Raw genomic sequence first — 9,146 nt, forward strand, 5'->3', positions numbered from 1 at the left:
CTCATCTGAATGAATATGCTCATGAATAGTTTAAATGAAGTCAATTGCATTCCTTCATCTGGATTTAGTATGCAAATACACTACCAGAACTATAAATGAAACTCTGCTGTAGCCACCTTTATTGTCTCTCTTCAGTGAGCATTATTATGAGGTATAAGTATGATGGAGGCTTTTTCTACAGTTTGCAGTAAACAATCTCAGGAAACAAAGCCTACTAGAATTACTTAATTGCTATTACAAGATTTTTTCAGTTTTCTGTGCATTTAGTAAAATCTTCCTGTACTTTATTACAAAAGCTTAGGAAAAAACTTTCCACATTGAGATGACCAGCCTTTGGTCATGGTTTTTGGGCTGTATTCATCATATCTTTATCATCATTCTTCAAGGAATATAACAAACATTTTCACCTTTTGGTAATGATGTAAGGCAGGCAAATTAAACACTACAAGTTTTTAGAAGATCAATAGGAGCAAATTAATCTTACAGGTGTGGTATAGTATAGTTTAAAAAATTTCTTTCCTTCAGAGATTTCTTAAAATTATTCTGTTAATGTAATCACTATTTAGACAACTCACTTGAAGCTGTTACAGGAAAATGTAAAATTGCTCTGCTATTGGATTGCATAGATATTTGCAGAAGGAAGAGCTGTTTAGGTCAACAAGTACACTAAAGGCCTGATACTGCTAAAGTGTTTTCTTCACACTAATGAATGAAATGGTACGATACATACCATAATACTTGGTGTAAATTAGGACATTGTATATTTAGTCTATCAGCAGCAATATTTATGATGTTTAGAATTATTAGATATGTTGTTATGCTATGGGCAGCGCAGGCCCATCACCAATATGAAGTCTGTGCTCTGTGAAGCCATGCACAGTAAGAGCTGCAGTAAGTGGATACAGCAAGAAGATAAATTGGCAGTGAGCACTAGCAAGTTGTTTGGGGGGGGGGGGGGAAGGGTTGTAATTGAGTGCCCAGCACTCTGCCCACACTGCAAACTTAGTATTGAAGTCAGGTATGAGGAAAACAGCTTCATCTTTGAAACTTTCTCTGATGCCCCAAGGCTGGTGCTTCACCATTCTGTCACTTTTTAGATTGGTCCAGTTTTCAAAACCAAGCTGAACTAAATGCTTTCACTACATTTTGCTGTCAGTCCTTGTTTTTTAAAATGTTCAGTTGGTTCTCTGGATTTATTTCTGCTTTCCCCCCCMCACACACACATTTTGTCAAATTTCTAATTTGTGCATATGTCTCCCCCAACCAACACAAGCTAGATAAATTTTTTTTAAAAAAAATCTTTTTGTATTAACATTGTTTTGTATTCCAGTCTAGCCTTTTACAAAGTGTATTTACGTTCTGTATAAACAGTTAAAATCCAAGTGAAAGCAACTCTATGGAAATCCTTGCAAGCTAATAGTAATATCTTTAACAGATTCATGAATAACCATTACATAAGTAAATGAAACGCCCCTAAAACTGTGATGTGTTCATAGTTTCTTAAGATGTCATTGACACAAGGTCTTTTTTTTTTCTCCTTTTAATCAACCCTTTCTGGAGATTATTAGAAAAAAGYCTTGACAAAACAGAATGGATGCCTTTTCATCATCCATATCAGCCCAAAGTTAAGTGATTTATTTTAAATACACTTCAGTCTTGTTCAYTTTMAGTCAGTGAACTTCAGTCAGTGCCTGAAGAAATTAATCCATCCTCTAGAGAGGTTATTCTCAGCTCAATCATGCAGTCCTAAATACTCCAGATAGTTTCTGATTTTTTTWAAAAAAGAAGTGGGGGCAAGAGGAGGACAACTGCTTTGTGCAACGGTCTCATCCATTTGGCCCCTGCAGACTGCACTGCTGCATTGCAATGCTCAGATGACATTTGAGGTGTAATGCATATTGCAAAAGGTGATACACCAGCACTAATTTGGGTTTCTACATGAGCTCATATCTGCAAGGGAGAAGAGGCATTTAAAAATTTTAAATGTAGAGTATTTCAATCAGTGTGGAAGCTGTGAATGGTTCATGTTTATCAATTAGATGTTGTATTTAATAAACTAACTGCATATGGATTTTGAGGTCCTATTTTCACTTTAATACTGTGTGCAGAATCATCATTTATTAGCCCCATATGTCTGTTACAATAGAAGAATGCATGATAAAGTACTATTAATTCTTTTGACCCTTAGATAAGCCACAGATCCTGTATTTGAGAGAGGTCTGACAGTTTATACTAAAAAACTTTTTGCAATAATTTAAAGTTTTATTAGTAGACATTAAGATTAAGACAGAGAAGAAAGGCCTACTGTGTCCCTCCTTGTGTATCCCTTCCTCTTACCCAGGTGGAAGAGAAGAAAGATGCAGGGAGCAAGGGAGCTGCAAAAAGCCATTGATAATCTATAGGCAGCATTGATGCAAGAGGTATGACGAAAGCTTTTTGTAAGTGCTTCTGCTAATGATTAGGTGAAGAGCTTTGTTTTGTGCTGATGCACATTATGTTTGTGGTATGATACTGGAATTGGCAGGTTCTCTCCAATACCTGGCTTGAAAATTGTGATAAAAATGAAAGAGGGGAAAAATGACGTTTACCACTGTGTGGATATGTTATGCTTGGACAGTATTCACTGTTTCATATTTCTGCTAGAGATGCACTATTCGCCTTTTTGCTGTGTCCTTTCTTCCTGAATAAAGACTACTTTAATGAAGTAGGTTGTGCAATACATAAGGGTAGAGAGATAAGATTGTTCGCTAAATTGCTGGACCGGTTTATTCTGTACTGGTGAAATTTCTATGCTTTTTATGCAATTAATTCAAAGTTTTGGGAAGATTCTCTTTGAATAGATAATTYTGAGCTCTTTCAGTTGTGCTAATTGAAAACATCTGCCTCTAAAGTATTTGCCTTTTTCAGTTCTAACAGATAAGCCAGACACCACATYGCTCATGCCACATGCCTTACTGCACTGTCTTATCTCCTGTGTATTTCCAATTTCAGCTTCACTGGGGCCTTTCTTACTTAAAACAACATCATAACTTAAGACTAGATGTGTACAGACATGTACTTGAATTATATAGCAAGGAATGTATTAACTTCCCTAGGAATTTTAGAGGAGATTTAGCAGCCTGTGAGTCAATTTGAGACAAGCAGAATGTGGAARATTCATGTGGAAAACATGAGTTTGGCAGAATATCATGCAAACACTAAGAAAAGTTCAGGTTTTTCTTTTTTTGTATGGAAACACATGGTGTTCAGAAGAACTTTCAAAAGGAGTGTCTAACTCACATAGTTCTAATAAGCTCAAATGGTGACCTTCAATGTAAGTCACTGTTCTGTTTTCTTCAGTTTGTAAAAAGACAAGGAAAAAGCTCTGAGAAATGCATCATCTCAGCCAGTGTTAGACCTGAAAAACTGGAGAAAATGAAGTCGATGCTGTTGTTAACTATCCCACTGAGGATCATATTAGTAGATTTATGCTCCTAATGTCTGTGAACACAGCTATAAGCCATAGTTTGAAAACAGTTAGCAAGATTCATGTTTGAGAAATGTTGGCAGAGGGTTTTGTTTGKTTGGTTTTAAATGCTACTAATGGTAAAATTTTTTCATAACTCTATGCTGTGTGCCTAGTCCTGGCTTKCTGCTTCTGAACAAAACAAAAAGAAACATGTCTTTAACTTCTTACTCCTTTTGCATGCATTTCTTCAGGTTTTGCTAAGTTTGCCTTCAATCCTCCACCGGTTAGACTTGCACTTATTCTACTCTTTCATGTGGCCAAAATCATCAGTGAAATAAGGATCTGTAGTTAACTAGCCCTGCTAGTTAGCCATGCTGGTTTTATTTTGTTCTTTCRAGCTTTTCTTGGCAGTACATGTTGACACTGAACTGCCAATAGAGCGCCTTTCAATAGCGTCCGTAGCCTCAGCAAAGCCTTTATCCGTCACTTTCTTTCCTGCAAGTTTCATAGTTTTTCTGTAGCTTTCCTTTGGAGAGTGACCCTTGCTGTTGTCTGTATTTGGGGGTTTTGTTGCACCTACAAGGAAACTAAGGATATGATCCTGCAACACGCTAGTGCTCTTTTTTTTTTTTTTTTTTTTTTTACTGTAACATTTCAAACCAAGTCCTGAGCCGTAATCAGAAGCTTCTTGTCCTGTGACTTTGCTGCCTAGTTACTCTGTGAAGAACACATCTCTGCAAGTCTAAAAATTTAATTTCAGTATCTCATGCTTATTTGTTTAGCCTAATTACCCTAATAAGAGGGTAACTGAAGTTTCATTGTAATTGTTTTGTGCCCTTATAGCCTTTCTTATTTCCCCTAGAATTTGCTGTCATCGTGGTCAGGAAAGGAGAGATATGCTTCTAAAACTAGATTATTCTTGAACTCAAATTTTAATCAGAATTCTATTTATAGACAGTTAATTTATCTAATCTGAAGGATTCATATAATAYCGCTCTTCCACCAGCATGTCATTACCTTTCCTCTACTGTGCTATKAGTCACATTAGCATTTCTGTTTTCACAAGGTTTGTTTTTGAATGCACTGTCAAAATGAAATCTCTTTATTACTGCCTGTGAATGAGTCCACAAGCTGTTTTTACCCTAATTAATCAATATATCAGTTGTATGGATTTATCTGAAGTATTAACTAGTTTTGTGCCTGATAATGTGCTTGTCACCTAATAGTGTGATTACAAATAACACTTGCACAACGTTTTACAACTGATGATGAAAAAATGAACAGAATTTTAAGGCTGTCCATCAGTGCCCCCTAAGGGGACAGTAGGAGAGAGAATAAATTCATGTACTGCTTGATTGCTGCCCTTAAATGCTTCTCAGATGTCTGTATTGTAACTACATTTTTTGATATTTGAATGCACAAGAGCAGTGAAAGCCTACTAGTTTTCTGAAAATCCCCATAAGTATAAGGAGGATCCAAAACCCCTTTAAAGTGCCAGCCTAAGCCTGCGCAGTTTAGCATCTGTCAGACTTCCAGTGTAAGGTACTGTGGCCTGAGAACATGATGCTGCAATCAAATATATGTACTGCAGTATTTTGTATTAAAAAGCTTTTGGTGTTAGCACATCTATTCCCTTGTCCAGCAGAAAAACCACCAGTGAGCAGTTTCAAGAAACTGTTGTGTCCTGTCCTTTCACAAAATGATTATAGAGTAAAGGTGCACGTATACAGCAGGACTGAAGAACTAGCACATTTTTAAATAGTGATGCATGTACTGCCTAGGCCTGCCCGAGTTCTAGSCAAACAGCCACAGCAGGCGAGAGAGCAGACCTAAACCTCTGATCTCTGGTCATCTGGTTGGGAGGACACTGGCACTGAATCTTTTGCAGATTTAGATTACAAATACTAGTGCAAAGGATGGCTCTCTTTCTTTGTGTGAAGTAACTGTTATCTCAGCCTCCTGTGCTGCCTTTCAGATACATTGGTAGCTGCCCGGCCAGCCAAACGGTGTCATCTGAGTCCCAGTTGTGCTGTATGCCACGGTGGCTCTGTATGTTGTGTACCTTGTGCTTTTCCAGGGGCAGTCCTGTATGTGTGGATGGGCAAGTAATTCAGAAACTTGCCAACAGATATCGCTCTTGCTCTTGGGCATCTTCTGGTTTCCTGCCATCCTGACCCCAGATGTCTTTGGCAATGATTCTTATGTCCAAATTTGTGAAATTCCTGCCAGAAGCTGCAGTGTGCTGGGTTGGGCTGGCAGCTGGATGCCCTGGCAGCTGGTAGGGGCGCGGGTCTGGCAAAAGCAGGGCAGAAACACCTGAGAGAAGTAGAGGGTAATTGCAAGAGTTGGTGTGGCCTTCAGACACCAGAAGGATGCCACTTTAGCAGTGGCTGAGGAGTTGTTTGGGGAGATGGCATTTGGGAGCCTGAGGGAAGGAGGGTGAGCCCAAGGGTGGAAGGGGGAGGTCTTGGAGGGCCTAACATACATAGGGGAGAATAAGCAGCGTTAGGGAGCACTGGGGCTGTTGGGACTGAAACCCTGAGGTAGAACAGGGAAGAGAGGTGGGAAACCAGGGCTTTAGGAAGATTCATCATTGAGAGGGGGTGGGGAGTGAGAAGTTGTAAAGTCACCTGAGAAGTCCCTTTCTACTCAGGAATCTCTAGACGTAGTGGTAGTGATAAGAGTACGAGTGTGTAATATATAAAATATACATCTGTGTATGTAYGTATAGGTGTGTGTGTGTGTATAATACACTTTCATACTCCACTGTACGTTTGTTTACTGTCTGACATATGACAGAAGAGTAAATTGTAACAGACAAATCACTACAGTGAAACACTGGTTGTGCTGGTAATTACTACACCTCATCCTCAATACAGTGTTTCATTTTACTTCTGTAATACTAACAGAACTACTGAAGGCATATGGGGCTGCTACAGCACCAATCTCTTCCCTATTGCTTGAAACAGTATTTTAAAAGTGTTGTGCCCTGCTGAGGAAATGCTGACCTCCTCATTTTTACCCTCGGGGAGGAGGTCAGAGCGCTGAAGAGGCAGGAGGGCCCTGTGCTACGAGCAGTCGCACAGCTTTGCTTGAGCAGTGACTGGGCTGAGGAGGCACAGGTTCAGTTCCTGCTCTGGTATTGCTCTGATAAGTGTCCYTGGGCAGCTGGCATTCAAGCTTGCCATCTCAGTCCCCCTCACAAAAATGAGGATGACGTATTTGTAAGGTACCCACAATTTTCAGTCTCTTTGCCCTGCCCCTATCTGCATGTGTCTCCTGGTCTGTAGGAGTTAACACTTGGTGCACAGTATGGCTCTTTTTCCTTTAAAGGTTATTGGAAATGAATGTATCAAATAAGCATAATTTCTGAAGAGTAAAGTTATATTTATTTGTATTCAGATGATTCTTGGGCTGATGGAATCACAAAATTGAAAATTCTGCATATGACCAACTTGCAGAGTCTGTCACCCGCTGCTGCAGTTTGTGCACAGTTGTACTTGTAATTCCCTCTTGGCGATGCAACAAGTGTTCTTCCAACGTTGATATGTGTATCAGAAAGCATGATTTGTGTAAAGCTGCAAAAACTAGAAAAGCCTACCTGGCAAGGAAAGCTTTTTTGSATTTAGAAACAAATTAACAAACAGAAAAGTGTGCTTTGATCTCTAATTGCTAGAAAGAAGCAAACAAGTCAGCAGAGAAAGTTGTGAAAAAAGAACAGTTCTTAAATGTAATTTAAAAAAAAAAGACATTTACTTTTGAACTGATCTTAGATGAAATGACTGAATTTTAAGGTGAATATGTAGCTATTGGCAGTGCTGGGGTATTCTTTTCAACCAAACCAAGCTGGTAAGTRTTAGTTTCCATATGCACTTGAATCAAGGGACTTTTTCTGTCCAAGCTGGAATCTCTGGAGAGCAGCTTGCTGCTGCTCAGGTCATTGTCATGCCAAAGCTCTGAACGGTTTGGTCCTCTGTGTGCTTTCTGGGAGTCCGTAATTAGGATGTAGGAGGGGTTGGGACACCAGCGCTGGAGCACAAGGCTAACTCCAGGCAATGTGAGACAACAGCCACAGCACCAGATTGCTGCCCCACGGCTCCTGTGCCCTGGGTTACCTTCCCCGAGGGCACAGGAGTGCCACATTGCTCCAACTGGTAAGAAGAGGTTGRGCTGAGACTAGCATTGGAAAAGCTTATTTTTAGGCAAGTCTTTACAACTTCAGAGTTTTGAGAATCACTATCATGGAGTGATTCCCAGCTTCTTCCTCCATATGTTTGTCCTTTAATCACTGAGTTGAGACAGATCTTCAAAAAACCTGACAGCACTGCAGATGTCAACAGGGCAAGCTGTTTGTGTTCTTTTTTTAATGTTCCAGTAACAATCCAAGATTCAACTAAAAAATCATTTAATCCTATACTGTGCACTAAAGAAGTGGTCTGATGGTAAAATATCTTATGTCAGAAATCATTTGAAATCATTTGTAGTCTCTGGGAGAGCCCATCTTYCAAACAAAAAGATAAGAAAGGATTAGGTGGCTGAATTAATGTTAAACAATCTTACGGGGACCTACCCTCTTCTAGTTAGCTTAAGGGACAAGAGAGAGCAGCAAACACCAGTCCAGTATTTCAGATTCAGATTGTATTGTGGAAATYCAACTTTGATTTGGAATTGAACTAGCATTGAATAACAATTATCACCAAAAAACAGAATTTGAGACTTGCATGTTTGTTTTTCATGGGATGATTTTGGGATGTTTGCATACTTGATACAGCCTACATTAAATCTTTTCCTATGCCCCAAGTTGACCAGAGCTAGCTTAAGTGATCAAGGCAGGATGCCCAGCTCAGCAGAAATCCCATATTGTCAAGGTGCAGAAATCAAGAGCTACAGCAGCCCACTTCTAGATGTAGCGCTAAAAATGGTGTTGATTTCCCTAATATATTAGACTGTAGATGRCTGTGCATCATAACCAGCAAAACCATCCTTACAGCAGGAACAGAATATGCAACMACTTCACAATACCGTATCAAGATATGCTATTTCCTTTAATTACTCAGAGCTGGTTTCTCATAAGAAAAAAGGCAGATTTTTTTTTTCTTCACCCTATGCAACCACCAAGTCCTATCCCTATTTTGGATGCATCAGAGGAACAAAATCACATTGCTATTCTGATTATCTGATTGTGCCAGGCAATCACTTTGTGAATTATTGTCTTCTATATTTTTCTGTCATTAGGAGCTGTTTTGTTATCATTTGTTCCTTAAACAATAGTTGCTTCAGTCCAGGAAACCAAGGACTTAATGTTCAAGAAAAGGATTCTATATTCAGTCTTCATCTAGTCTCTCATTGGGCTTCATTTAGAATTTGCAATATACAGAAGAAGMAATGAAGTTACCCATTACAAGGAGATTGTAACCACCTTCGAATTTGAGCGGGAAACATCACATACAAAAAAAATCTTTTGTATTTCTGTTTCATTATTACCAGGCTTCKTATTTAACAAGAACCTGAGAAGAGAAAGATTTCCCTTTCTAGCTGTCTRAAATAGAATATGTACTGTATTAGCCAGAAGGAAATTCAGTACACATCTGTGCAGTACAAATGTTCATTTTTTTTTTTTCCTGTAAAACCATGTGTTGCTTAATGTGCCTGAGCATGAGCCTTCTTTAAGATGTGTTATATAGTTGGGAAAGTGTTT

This window comes from Rhea americana, unplaced genomic scaffold, assembly GCF_003343005.1.
Source record: "Rhea americana isolate MKP2758 unplaced genomic scaffold, rheAme1 scaffold_86, whole genome shotgun sequence".
NCBI classification, from domain to species: Eukaryota; Metazoa; Chordata; class Aves; order Rheiformes; family Rheidae; genus Rhea; species Rhea americana.